At 37.9% G+C, this 15,751-nt stretch overlaps 1 protein-coding gene across 2 annotated transcripts in view; it reads right to left on the reverse strand.

Annotated features, from left to right (window-relative positions):
• The window catches only part of RABGAP1L (RAB GTPase activating protein 1 like), a 716,315-nt gene that overhangs the window by 226,610 nt on the left and 473,954 nt on the right, over positions 1-15,751 (reverse strand). The window lies entirely within an intron of this gene.

Raw genomic sequence — 15,751 nt, forward strand, 5'->3', positions numbered from 1 at the left:
ACAACTACCAGACTGTGACACAGCCTACACTGCAATCCAGTAGGTCAATGAGCCAGTGGAACATGCAGGAAACTGTTCAAGTATGGAAAATTTTCTGGCATTATTCCTCAGCAAAAAGAGCAAAATGGGCTATATTACTAGGACACTGACAAGAAGCAAATGTCAAGTGGACCTCTAAAAAATAAGAGCTTTTGAAAACCCTGGTAAGACAGTCCAAAAAGCAAAAGACCAGAAAGTCCTATTATGCTTCTTTTAAACCAATGCAGTCAGCAATTCTAATACTGATGGCTGGATACTGTTTGTCTAGATATAATTAAGAGACCATGGGTAAATAAGGTAAAGGTCAAACCACTGTTTAGTTAAAAATGCCAAACAAGGGATACTGATGGTAAAGTACTTGAAAAAGGAAGACAGAAAAATACCAGGATCATCAGAAGAAGCATTTCATGTTGAAATTCTGCTGGACTATAGAAGGAACACCTGGGATATGAGGCCAACAGAGTCATGGACTCAGAGACCCCCAGGGATGTTGAGATTCAATAAGACTCCAATTTTTAAATGAGAGTAGATAATGGGGGTTTCTCAAAAGAGGCAAAGACCATTGGTCTATTTGCTAGAAAGACAGGCAAGAATAATAAGACCATCTGCCCAGAGCGCCTGGGTGGCTAAGTCAGTTAAGTATCAGACTCTTGATTTCAGCTCAGGTCATGATCTCAGGGTGCTGGGATCGAGTCCTATGTTGGGCTCAGCAATGGAGTCTGCTTGTCCCTGTCCCTCTGCTCCTCCTCCACACCCCCTACCTCAAATAAATAAATACAATCTTTAAAAGAAGAAAGTGAAGGAGGGGGGAAAGATGGCAGAGGAGTAGGCGGACCCTATTTCACCTGGTCCCCTGAATCAAGCTGGATATCTACCAGACCACTCTGAACACCCATGAAATCAGCCTGAGATGTAAGAAGATATATCTGGATCTCTACAAAAGAACTTCTCCGGGGGTTGCTCTCGAGGTAGGAAGCAGGAGCCGAGAGTCTGCAGGCAGATATCGGAAGATAAACGGAAGGGGAAGGAAGCCTCTGTGAACTTGTGCCGGGAAGGCAGAAGCCTCCCTCGCTGGGGAGCGGGCTGGACTCACAGACCGGCAGCAGTGGGGAAAGGTCTTTAGGACACCTCCCCCAGACTGAAACCTGGAGCTCAGGAGCATGTGTGCGAACTGGGGGGTGGGGAGGGGGCAGCGGCTGGCGGTGTTAAAAGCACAAAGGACAGAGATGTGCCAGCCCTGGAAGCGAGGGCTGGGAGAGTGGCTGTGGGGCACAGAACCCGGGACACTGCGGGTTTTTAGTAGCACCGACAGAAACGGAGTCAGTGTGGCCTGGAGAGCTCAGTGAAGAGCAGACTGCTATTTCTCTGTTCTGAGACAGAGGTTTGGATATGGTCATTGCTGCTCTGACTCTCCGAAGAGACACAGAAAGCCACCAGGGAAAGCCACCAGAGAACAAAAGCCCCAAAAAACCGGTTCTCACTGGGCCCGTCCCCCCACCACAGGGGACAGGGCAACTCTGCCCAAACAGGGTTGCATGAGTATCAGTGCGGCAGGCCCCTCCCCCAGAAGGCAGGTTGGTAGAACAAGAGGCCCACATCCCTAAGGTCCCTATGAAACAGGTGCATCTTGATTGAGTCCGGGTCAATAATTTGGACTCTGTACATTCCTGCAACCACACCTCATCAGAATGACAAAGAGGAGGAACCCCCAACAAAGGAAAGAAATGGAGACTGTGGCCTCTGCCCCAGAACTAATGGATATGGATATAACCAAGATGTCAGAAATGGATTTCAGAGTAACAATTCTTCTCAAGCCTATACGTTGAGAAAAATATTAATGAAAATATAGAATCTCTAAGGGCTGAAATGAGAACTAATCTGGTGGAACTTAAAAACACTATGAATGAAATGCAGTCCAAACTGGATGCTCTGACTGCCAGGGTAAAGGAGACAGAAGAACGAATTAGTGAGTTAGAGGATAAGATGATAGAAAAGAAGGGAGAAGAGGTGGCATGGGAAGAATGAATCCAATTTCAAGAAACTAAGCTGAGGGAGATTACTGACTCAATGAAAGTTCAAATATCAGAATTATCGGGTTCCCTGAGGCGGTGGAGAAAGAGAGAGGTCTAGAAGATATATTTGAGCAAATCGTAGCTGAGAACTTCCCTAATCTGGGGAAGGAAACAAGCATTCGTGTCCAAGAGGCAGAGAGGACCCCTCCCAAGATCAATGAGAACAGACCGACACCACGACATATAATAGTATAATTTGCATATCTTAGATCCAAGGAAACAATCTTGAAAGTGGCGAGGGGGAAGAGATTCCTTACCTACAGAGGGAGGAACATCAGAATTACGTCAGACCTGTCTACAGAGACCTGGCAAGCAAAAAGGGCTGGCAAGACATATTCAGAGCACTAAATGAGAAGAACATGCAGCCAAGGATACTGTATCCAGCAAAGCTGTCATTCAGAATGGATGGAGAGACAAGAAGCTTCCAAGACCAGCAGAAACTGAAAGAATATGTGACCACCAAGGTGGCCCTGCAAGAAATATTAAAGGGGGTTCTTTAAAAGAAGAAAGACCCTAAGAGTGATACAGAACAGAAATTTACAAAGACGATCTATAGAAACAAGGACTTCACAGACACCATGATGACATTAAAATCATCTCTCTCAATAATCACTCTCAATGTGAATAGCCTAAATGCTCCCATAAAATGCCACAGGGTTGCAGATTGGATAAAAAGACATGACCCATCCACATGCTGTCTACAACAGACTCACTTTGAACCTAAAGATACATCCAGACTGAAAGTGAAGGGATAAAGAAGCATTTTTGATGCCAACGGACCTCAAAAGAAAGCTAGGGTAGCAATTCTCATATCAGACAGATTAGATTTTAAGCTAAAGACTGTAGTTAGGGATACAGAAGGACACTATATTATTCTTAAAGGGTCTATCCAACAAGAAGATCTAACAATTATAAATAGCTATGCACTCAACAGGGGAGCAGCCAACTACATACACCAAGTGTTTACCAAAGTAAAGAAACATATAGAAAATAATAAGTTAATAGTCGGGGACCTCAACACTCCACTCTCAGCAACAGACAGATCATCTAAGCAGAAAATCCACAAAGAAACAAGAGTTTTTAATGACAGACTGGACCAGATGGACCTCATAGATATATACAGACTACTCTACCCTAAAACAACAGAATACTCATTCTTTTCAAACACACATGGAACTTTCTCCAGAACAGACCATATACTGGGTCACAAAACAGGTCTCAACTGATACCAAAAGACTGAGATTATTCCCTGCATAGTCTTAGACCACTGTGCTTTGAAACTGGAACTCAATCACAGGAAAAAATTTGGAAGAAACTCTAACACTTGGAAGCTAAGGACCATCCTGCTTAAGAATGTTTGGGTAAACCAGGACATTAATGAAGAACTTGAGCAATTTATGGAAACCAATGAAAACACATCGGTCCAAAACCTATGGGATACTGCAAAGGTGGTCCTAAGGGGGAAATACATAGCCATCCAAACCTCACTCAAAAGAATAGAAAAATCTAAAATACAGACCCTATACTCACACCTTAAACAACTGGAGATGGAAGAGCAGGCCTAAGCCATGCACAAAAAGACAAGTGATTAAGATTAGAGCAGAGATCAATGAATGAGAAACCAGAAATACAGCAGAGCAAATCAACAAAACCAGAAGCTGGTTCTTTGAAGGAATTAATAAGATCGATAACCACTGGCCAGAGTTATCCAAAAGAAAAGAGAAATGACCCAAATTAACAAAATTATGAATGAAAGGGGAGAGATCACGACTAACACCAAGGAAATAGAAACAATCATTAGAAATTATTATCAACAACTATATGCCAATAAATTAAGCAATCTGGAAGAAATGGATGCCTTCCTGGAAACCTATAAACTACCAAGACTGAAACAGAAAGAGACTGACAACTTAAATAGGCCAATATCCAATAACAAGATTGAAGCAGTGATCAAAAGCCTCCCAAAAAACAAGAGTCCAGGGCCTGATGGATTCACTGGGGAATTCTATGAAACATTCAAAGAAGAAATAATAGCTATTCTCCTGAAGCTGTTTCAAAAAATAGAAACAGAAGGAAAACTTCCAAACTCATTCTATGAGGCCAGCATTACCTCGATCCCCAAACCAGGCAAACGCTCCATCAAAAAGGAGAATTACAGACCGATATCCCTGATGAATATGGATGCCAAAATTCTCAGCAGGATCCTAGCTAATAGGATCCAATAGTACATTAAAAGGATTATCCATCACGACCAGGTAGGGTTTCATCCCTGGGATGCAAGGGTGGTTCAACATTCACAAATCAATCAGTGTGATATAACACATTAATAAGAGAAGAGACAAGAATCATATGGTCCTCTCAATTGATGCAGAAAAAGCATTTGACAAAATACAGCATCCTTTCCTTATTAAAACCCTTTAGAATGTAGGAATAGAGGGTACATTTCTCAATTTCATAAAAACCATCTATGAAAAGCCCACAGCGAATATCATTCTCAATGGGAAAAAGCTGAGAGTCTTTCCCTTAAGATCAGGAACACAAAAAGGATGCCCACTCTCGCCATTATTGTTCAACATAGTAGTAGAAGTCCTAGCAACAGCAATCAGACAACAAAAAGAAATAAAAAGTATTCTAATTGGCAAAGAAGAAGTCAAACTCTCTCTCTTTGCAGATGACCTGATACTTTATATGGAAAACCCAAAAGACTCCACTCCCAAATTACTAGAACTCATACAGCAATTCAGTAATGTGGCAGGATATGAAATCAATGCACAGAAATCAGTTGCATTTCTACACACTAACAATGAGACTGACGAAAAAGAAATTAGGGAATCGATTCCATTTACAATAGCACCAAAAACCATAAGATATCTCGGAATAAACCTAACCAAAGAGGTAAAGGATCTGTACTCCAGAAACTACAGAACACTCATGAAAGACACTGAAGAAGACACAAAAAGATGGAAAAACATTCCATGCTCATGGATCGGAAGAATACACATAGTTAAATGTCTACGCTACCCAGAGCAATCTATACTTTCAACGTCATCCCTATCAAAATACCAATGGCATTTTTCAAAGTGCTGGGACAAACAATCCTAAATTCATGTGGAACCAGAAAAGATCCCAAATCGTCAAGGAAATGCTGAAAAAGAAAAACAAACCTGGGGGCATCACATTGCTTCATTTCAAGTTATACTACAAAGCTGTAATCACTAAGACAGCATGGTACTGGCACAAAAACAGATACAAACAGTTTCCAATGGAACAGAATAGAGAACCAGAAATGGACCCTCAACTTTATGGTCAACTAATCTTCGAAAAAGCAGGAAAAAAAATTCAATGGAAAAAGATCTCTTCAATAAACAGTGCTGGGAAAAATGACAGCTATATACAGAAGAATGAAACTTGACCATTCTCTCACACCATACACAAAGGTAAACTCTAAATGGATGAAAGACCTCAATGTGAGACAGGAATCCATCAAAATCATAAAGGATAACATAGGCAGTAACCTCTTTGACATCAGCCACAGCAACCTCTTTCATGACACGGCTCCAAAGGCAAGGGGAACAAAAGCAAAAATGAACTTTTGGGACTTCATCAAGATAAAAAGCTTCTGCACAGCAAAGGAAACAGTCAACAAAACAAAGAGGCAACCCATGGAATGGGAGAAGATATCTGCAAATGACACTTCAGATAAAGGGCTGGTATCCAAGACCTATAAAGAACTTCTCAAACTCAACACCTAAGAAACAAATAATCAAATCAAAAAATGGGCAGAAGATATGAACAGACACTTTTCCAGTGAAGACATATGAATGACTAAGAGACATGTGAAAAAATGTTCAACATCATTAGCCATCAGGGAAATTCAAATCAAAATCACATTGAGATATCACCTTACACCAGTTAGATTGGCAAAAATTGACAAGGCAAGAAACAACAAATGTTGGAGAGGATGTGGAGAAAGGGGAACCCTCTTACACTGTCGGAAGGAATGCAAGTTGGTATAGTCACTTTGGAAAACAGTGTGGAGGTTCCTGAAAAAGTTAAAAATAGAGCTACCCTATGACCCAGCAATCACACTACTGGGTATTTATCCTAAAGATACAGATGTAGTGAAAAGAAGAGCCATATGAATCCCAATGTTCATAGCATCAATGTCCACAATACCCAAACTGTGGAAGGGGCCGAGATGCCCTTCAACAGATGAATGGATAAAGAAGCTGTGGTTCATATATACAATGGAATATTACTCAGCCATCAGAAAGGATGATTACCCAACATTTGCATCAACATGGATGGAACTGGAGGAATTATGCTAAGTGGAATAAGTCAACCAGAGAAAGACAATTATCATATGGTTTCACTTATTTGTGGAACATAAGGAATAGCAGGGAGATCATTAGGAGAAGGGAGGGAAAAATGAAGGGGGGAGAACAGAGGGGAAGATGAACCATGAGAGACTATGAACTCCAGGAAACAAACTGAGGGTTTTAGAGGGGAGGGGCATGGGGGGATGGGCTAGCCCAGTTAAGGGTATTAAGGAGGGCACACTGCCTTTACTCAAAACCCTACCTGAAAAAACTATACCACAAAATGATTTGGAACACTGCTACCCTTCAATCCTGAAGACCATAATTTTTAACATTATACCCTATATTAAAACTGTGTGACTCCCCATCTAATTAAATAAATATCTGTAGCTGGATATTTTTGAGATTTTTTTGAGAATTTTATTTAATAAAATAAAAAATAAAAAATTTATATTTATCAAATGCCACATTTCAAAGCAGTCAATACTAATAATTTTAGTCCATGGGGTATATGCACACTAGAAATGTTTTGCTGTGCCAGATCCACCAATGACCGTTCTCAGAAAATCTGCCTCCATACAGCTCTTGCTGAGTGGGTTGTAGGTCATATGAGTCACTCAAGGCTACCCCTTTCCACAGCATATTAAATAAGACATGGACTAGCCTAAGGTGGCACATACCTAAGATCTAGGACTATGCAAGCCTTAATTTAAAATGTGAGCAGGACCAGTTGGGTTATCCCTCAAGAATTTTACCTAAAAAAATAAGGAGATTTGCTTAGAACTGTTGATACTAGAGTTGAACAATCATGGCAAAATTTTCTGAGATACCATAGACCCCACAAAGAAGTAGGTAGGGAAAGAAGGGAGAACATTCAATTCATAGAGAGCAATAAAGAGTAAGGGAGATAAGTGCTTGGAGTTTCTGTGGTACCTGTCCTTCCTGCGGTCTACTTGTTCATCTTCTCCTGGATTCGCTTTATATTTATAATAATCCCCCAGTGTTCTTGAGCTACTATGTCTGGGTTTCTGTTTCTTAAAATATCTTAACTAAAACAGAAGAATTGCCAAATATGTTATTTTTATTTTTTCTCCTTAAACTCAAGAGCAAAGCTATTTTTCAGCCTATAGGATTTCACATAACCATTCAAATAAAGATGATAAAAAAATAAAAAAATAAATTTGTCCGTTAATTCTGCATTCCTATTTTCCTTCAACAGATGTTCCTTGTATGTCTACAAGTTGATTATAAGGTATATATAGTAGGGCACAAGAGACATGGCTTCTCTTTTCAGAAATTTATAATCTAGTGGAGAATTAGGCATTTGAAAAGTAATACACAGTAAATATATAAATTACCACTAACTACAGGGTGCTATCACAGAAGACCAAAAGTTTAGACTACTTAAGAATGAATAATCAGGAAAAGCTTCTTAGAGGAAGTAACATTTAACCCTAGGCCTGAAGGAGTTAGCCAGGTAAGGGGTGAAGAGTACATTCAAGGCAGAAGGGAAAGAATATGTACAAATTTTTGACCTGAAAAGATCATAAATGTTCCAGAAACTAAAAGAAGGCCAGTGCTGAAGGATAGTAAGAGGAAGACTGACCCAAGGGTACCACTGGAGAGGAAGGAAGAGCAAGATTATAGGCCAAGTGAAACGACATCAGTTTTATTTAGTGGGAAACCACTCAAGGATTTTCAGCAGAGGAATGACTTGACCTGATATATGTTTTATGATAATCTCTCAGGATGCTATGGAGAATAATGGAATAAAAGGGGGTCAAGTGGAAAGAACAGTTAGGAGGTAAACTGAATAGTATGTGACACTGGTTTGGAGATAGAAGACAGCTTTTAAGAAGTGGACTTCATAAACCAGTGAGTACAATATTTTCCAAGTATGTTCAACTATAAATTGCTCAGAGATACATACATACGCAGTAAAAAATACAGACGTGCATGGGAATGATAAACATTGAATTCCATATAATGGCTCCTCTGAGGAAGGCAAAGGAGGGGGGTATTTCCTGGGAGAGGGAGGTAATACTACACAAACTAATCTTGTTCATATTATTTTGTTTCTTAACCAGGGAGATAGATATATGAGTTCATTGTATGTCTTAATGCTTTTAAAAATTGTTTTAAATATTAAATCATAAAAACAACAGAATATGTTTATTTTATTTAATCCATGCCATGCAGTTTAACCACAATGAGCTTTTTGCAACAAAAAATACTATAAAGTAACTTTAGTTATTCCAATTCATGATAAACTGAAAGATTTTTATTGGAAAAAAAACCTGTTACCCTATAACTTTAAGTCAGCAATATATGTTCTGATTATGAGAACTGTTCACACATAATTAGATGCTGTGGGTTATTAAACACGTTTGAGATATATAAAGTCTTTGTGAGTCCTCAAAGTAATGTGGGTTTGGTTCTACTAAAACAGACTACCACTCCTATTTTTAACAGTGAACATGTACCTTTATTTTAAAGGACTAGGTATGACATGCTTATTCCTCCACTGGTCATTTTTCGTAATTATTCCACCCTCTATATTTCTTAAAGATTGAAATTAAAAGTTCCCAAGGGTACCAGAACCTGTTTCTAGCAAGCACTGAAGAGAAATTGTAATCCCAGCATTTCCAGAATAAAGCGTGCAGCAATAACATGCCTCAGTCACTCCTCAACACCATCGGTCCCCAAGTTGCTCCCTGAAGTGCAGCCGCTGCACAGGCACCCTCCTCTCTCACCACTACATTAAAGGAAAGTATATGATCAATAAACCCCCAGATGATCCATGAGCACATCCTGTCCTCTCTACTTTTAAAATCTGTCTAAAATTCAACCACTTCTCACCGTGTCCACTACCACTAACTTGGTCAAAGCAACCCAAATTGTTGCCATTGCCTCACAACTGGTCCCACACTTTTCCCTTTGTACTCTCTCACAATCTTTAGGCAATAGTGCAACCTGAATGGTGATATAAAATATATATCAGAGTATGCCACTCCTGTACTTCAAACTGTCCAGCTGTTTCCTGTCTCAGTCCATAAAACCTACGTTCTCTACAATGGTCAAAAGTCCCTATTAAGACCTGTTACATTTCTCTTCCTTCATCTTTTCCCATAGTACTTAACACTTCTGATAGATTATATATTCTACTTAGTCATTTGTTTATTGTCTATATCTTCCACAAGGATAAAAAACTTAATGAAGAAAGAGTTTTGTCTGCTTTTCTTTACTGTTGTATCCCCAAACCTGAATGGTGCCCAGCATTTAGAAGGAGTTCAATAAATGTTTGTTGAACAAATGAATGAATGAGTGAATATTCCTTTAAAGACAAAGGAAGCACAGACCATGGTTCTGCCATTTAAACTTGAGGTTTCGACTTCTTTCTGTAATGTCAAAATTAATGCAAACACAAGAAAGAGCTGCAAGACAACTGATGTGAAAACCATAAAAACCCCTGTAGGAGAGAAAGAAGTTAAAATCCAGAAACAAGATTTTAGAGAGTTTTTTTTTTCCTAGTCCTGAAGATTTCTACTGATAAGTAAAACTTTAAAATAACCTTTACAGTATTTATTGGTTGGTCAAAGCTTTTTTTCCCTACTCTAGTAGCCAATTATTACTCCTAAAAGTTTTGACAAAATTTATGTTTATGGCCCCTGTGCTCATTCTAATGTATATTAAATTCAACATATTACTTGATAAAGATGTCAGCTAATGCTAGTATGGTAATCATATTGCAATATAGAAATGTATCGAATCAACACATTGCACATCTCAAACTTACACAATGCTATGTGTCAGTTATATTTCAATTAAAAAATCCAAGTATTACTGTTTGAGGGAGAAAATGGGGGCAAAGAATAAGAATATTATATAATGAATCTACTCTTCAGATAACAGCTTCAGAAAACCGTTTTGAAAGGGGATATATACTTGGTGGTATTTAATTAAACACTGTAGTACTGTACTGTTATTTTTTCACCACCCTAGGAAGAAAGGAGAGATAGGAAATATACTCTAATTTGAAGGGTCAACGATTTCCTTATATTCCACAAAATATCAAGTTACTATATAAAGCTGAAGATAATTTGATACTCTAAAAATTGAACTATCTGGGAAGAGCCAACTTTACACATCATCTGTCAGTTATTCTGTCAAAACTAAAAGAAATACTGTTTCTCTTATGTCTTTTGAAAGAAGGTAGAAGAAAAAAACACTTCAGGAGAACTACTTGAATCACTAGTCAAAATGAAATAGAATTAAACTTCCATTAAGGTTAATGGCTAAAATTTTGGATTTAGCAAAAAAGCATCTCAACTAGAGGAAAACGAAAGTGATTAGAAAGGTAAGAAAGAACCAACAGCTAGTTAACCTCCTCTCTTAAGAATCTGTGGTGTCATCTAGTTAACTGAAAAAACTGAGAAGCAATAAAAGAGCTATACAGGTGGACAGAGCAGAATGGAGGGTTGTATTATTAACTGGGTATTTACTATGTAGGAGGCACAAGGCTAAGCACTTCACATTCGTATTCTCATTCGACCCTTAAAATAAACCTGGGAAATAGGTTTTGTTAGTATCATTTTACAGAGAAACAGACATATACAGGTAAGGTAACATACACAAAGTGATGCAGGGAGGGTTAAATAAAAAACCAAACATCTTAACTTCAGTCTTGAAGTGTCTCTATGCTGCTCCTTCTGTAACTGAATACACTGCTGGATTCTCCCCACCAGGTTAACTTCTCTTGTATAAGCACAAAAGTGATTCAGCTCTTAGATCCAGCTCTTAGTTCTCATCTGTATGCAACTTCAGAAGTCAAGTGAATGAGTCTTCAACTAAATGAGTTTTATTTTGTTCCATATTCATAACCTCTAATTTGATCTAGGATCTGCCCTCTAAAAAACAAAACAAAACAAAATAAAAACCTGCCTTTGATCACAAGGAAGACTTCCACTGAATAAAAACAACTCAAAAGGTAATGCTCAAAATACTCTGAAAAGCTGCTTGGTGGTGTCTACTAAACTCTAGCACATACACGCCCTGACCCAGCAACTCCACTCCTAGATGTGTATCCGCAGAAGTACGTTCATTGTACTTGCCAAAAGACAAGTTCGAGAATGTTCACAGCAACACTATTTACAATAACCCTAATCTGGAAACAACTCAAATGCCCATCAACAATACAGTGGAAGAATGGATATATTGTAATATATTCATACAACGGAACAAACAAACCATGCCTAGATGCAACTATTATATGGATGAATCCCACAAACATAATGATAAATGAAAAACCTTGATGAGAAGAGTCCATATTGTATTATTCCATTTAAATAAAGTCCAAAAACAATCAAAACTCATAATCTATGGTGCCAGAAGTCAGGGCAGTGATTACTCTTCACAGAGGTCGTGACTGCAGGGGCAGGGGCAGTGAAGGGGAGGAGGGCTTCTGAAATGCAGGCGGTGTCTGGCTTTTTTTTGATCTGGGTGCTTGTTACATTAGTTATAGTCACTTTATGAAAAAACCATCATGTTTTACACTGATTTTTGCACACTTTCTTTTAATCTGTTACACTTCAACAAAAAGTTCTTTTAAAAAGACAATGTTTTATTCTTGGTGGGTTAACAGCACAATAGTTATACTATAATTGTTAATACTTCTAGCCTTTTTCTTATCTTTCCACATAGAGGCAGACAATAAAACATAGAAGGTTTTGTTCTTTTTAAAAAAATAATTTTAATTTCAATTATTGCCTACATGATAATTTATGGAAAGTTCCATTCATCTCAGTAGAATAAGATGTTTTTTCAAACTCTAGTTTAAAATCCTGTTGTCAGGCATTTCTCCAAAGAGGGAATCCAAATGGCCAACAGACACATGAAAAAATGCTCAACATCACTCAGCACCAGGGAAATACAAATCAAAACTACAGTGAGATACCACCTCACACGGGTCAGAATGGCTAAAATTAACAAGTCAGGAAATGACAGATGTTGGCGAGGATGTGGAGAAAGGGGAACCCTCTTACACTGTGGGAATGCAAGCTGGTACAGCCACTCTGGAAAACAGTATGGAAGTTCCTCAAGTAGTTGAAAATAGAGCTACCCTATGACCCAGCAATTGCACTACTGGGTATTTACCCCAAAGATACAAATGCAGTGATCCAAAGGGGCACCTGTACCCCAAAGTTTATAGCAGCAACATCCACAATAGCCAAACTATGGAAAGAGCCCAGATGTCCATTGACAGATGAGTGGATAAAGAAGATGTGGTGTATATACACACTGGAATACTACTCAGCCATCAAAAAAATGAAATCTTGCCATTTGCAATAACATGGATGGAACTAGAGGGTATTATGCTAAGCAAAATAAGTCAATCAGAGAAAGACAATTATCATATGATCTCATTCATATGTGGAATTTAAGAAACAAAACAGAATCATAGGGAAAGAGAGGAAAAAATAAAACAAGACAAAATCAGAGAGGGAGACAAACCATAAGACACTCTTAAGTATAGGAAACAAACTGAGGGTTGCTGGCGGGAAGGGAGTGGGGGAATAGTGTACTGTGTGCCAGACATTAAGGAGAGCACATGATGTAAGGAGCACTGGGTATTATATAAGAGTGATCAATCACTGACCTCAACCTCTGAAACTAATAATACATTATACGTTAATTAACTGAATTTAAATAAAAGTAAAATACTGTTGTCGGGGCATGTGGGTGGCTCAGTCAGTTAAGCATCTGACTCTTGATTTTGGCCCAGGTCACGATCTTGGGGTCGTGAGATGGAGCCCGTATCAAGCTGCCAGAGCCTGCTTAAGAGTCTCTCTCTCCCTCTTCCTCTGCCCCCTTCCCTCCAAACATGCACTCAGATGTGTGCACGCACTCTCTCTCTCTCCCTCAAAAAAAAAAAAAAAATCCATCATCCTCACTAAATAAGGGTATTAACCTGAGTCAGCATATATTCAGCTTCATACAAACATTTTAAATAAAACTATCAACAACCAGGAGTTTTTCATTCAGACTACATTGCCAAAGTGTACTAAAGTTTTTCCCAAATTTTCTGCTACTAAATTAACTTCATATTTTTGACCTCAGGATGAATGAAAAAAATCCTTAAAAGCATATAGCTTAGAGAAGCATGAGAGGCTGATATGCTTTCTCAAAGTCTCAAGCTCAACGTCTTTCTCACTTTGCAATAGGATCTTTGAGCAAAATAACTGCAGACTGACACTGTTTCTTTGTCAGAATGATCACCATTGAAAAATCAACTTTTCCATCTGAGAATTTCTTAGCATTCCACTTGTAGCTAAACATTAATTCATAACCGCGAAGATTTGAATCATTTTCCTAAAAAAGAGAGAATATGACAAAAACAAATACGTATAGATGATTCTATTTAAGACTATGTTATCATTTCTTCTTTTAGAATATTTTACCACATATGAAAGACGAGCTTTGATATAAATATTTTATTAACTACAAGAAGGAAAGGGGCAAAGAGAAAACACAGACAGGCAGGAAATTAAAGTTTATCTAAAAATTTCCTTTGCAAAATAATCCTCTGACAAAGATGAGTTAGTGGAAAGAATGAATATCCTGATACTGTTCCCAATAAAGTTTATTTTGAACTGTTAAGGGATGTTATTATTTATTTCCCTGGTTACCATGATCCTGTGATTACAACTTATTCCATGTCTTGGAAAGCTATGCAACTTCCTTAAACAGCTACAGAGTACAGATTTAAGCGAAGGGAAAGTAGTATCTACGATGCTCTTATTAATTTTAATAAGCATTAAGATCTTTCAAACATTGTAATTATAAGTCACAGTTGGCAAGTGATAATGCTTATAAATTTTCTTTTCCCTACCATAAATGTTGCTAATTTTCTTAGCAACTGACATTAGAAATTCAAATATCTTCAAAATAAAACTTCCTGAGAAATTGTGAGTGTGGATTCTAGAAGACCCATGGACGATGCTCCAATGTCAGCTACGGAATCATTCAGATAGAGACAATTTTAGAAAATCATCACTCCAGTGAACTAGAGGATAGTGTTACTATTCTGCCAAAGTGACCAAGAAATCCAATTTTACTGGTGTGATTAAGCATATTAATTTCATTCTCCTTTCTATAACGAACATTATAGAACTAATCTAGTATGAAATTAGATAATCTCTTTCAGCAAAAAATATGAAGCAATGATATTAACTTTTGCAAACTCCTACTGTTAAAATGTCATACCCTCACCTATTTTTTTTAATAAATACCATGATATACTAAACTCAGCTCAGTACAAAATGAATAGGACCTATAAATATTTATTTATCAAAAATAAAGTTCAGTATTACTTTAAGATCACAAAAGTCAAAGATATAAATTTGTTTTTTACTTTCAAAGAGTACTGCGCTAAATTTGAGGAGTCAGCACCGTTCACCATACTGATTTGGAAAATCCAGCAAAGGAGAATTTTTAGTACAAATGCTTAAATTTGTGTATACTGTAACCATACCATTCTGACTTTGAATAAAGTTTTAGCTCTTAATTCTGCATTCTTTCTTTAGGTTCAATTTAGATAGGCATTTTAGAAATTAATTTGTAAGTACAATAAATAGGAGAGTCAACGTGTTATCCAACAGGTTTGCCAGCTGTTATATATTCAGAATTGGGGAACTTATTCTGTGACCTTCAGCAAGTCACTCAACCTTTCTTTATCAAAATATGTCACAAATGGGGGCACCTGGGTGGCTCAGTCAGTGAAGCATCGGACTTGATTTCAGGTCATGATCTCAGGGTGGCTGAGATCGAGTCCTGCCTCAGGCTCTGTGCTCAGTGGGGAGACTGCTTGAGATTCTCTCCCTCCACCTCTGCCCCCACTCTCTCTCTCAAATAAAATAAACAAATCCTTAAAAAAAAATGTTACAAATGTTTAAAAACCTTACACCTCTACAAAATGCTCTGTAACTTTCAAGTATTGTGCGACTTCCAACGAGAACCTCTGAAGAGCAGAGCCCTGCAATGCTTGCATATGAAATACTCCCTGCTGTGGCAGGCTGAGAAATAACAGTATGCTTTGCACAGCTTACACATTTTATCTTTTTAAATCATTTTTTATAATTAATTTCATTAAATTTGATTAATACGATTGAAAGGGTTAGACTTTTAAGAAAGGAAACTTTGCGTATAACAAGTAATGTAGGAGCACAAAGCTGTTTAGATTATGTTAGGCATATACTTTTGATTACTCTAGTTTTCTAATTTAAGATGACAGCCATAATTTATATATATTTATAACCCAAATAA

The sequence above is a fragment of the Ursus americanus genome, chromosome 2, assembly GCF_024610735.1.
Source record: "Ursus americanus isolate L20-20 chromosome 2, mUrsAme1.1.p, whole genome shotgun sequence".
NCBI lineage: Eukaryota > Metazoa > Chordata > Mammalia > Carnivora > Ursidae > Ursus > Ursus americanus.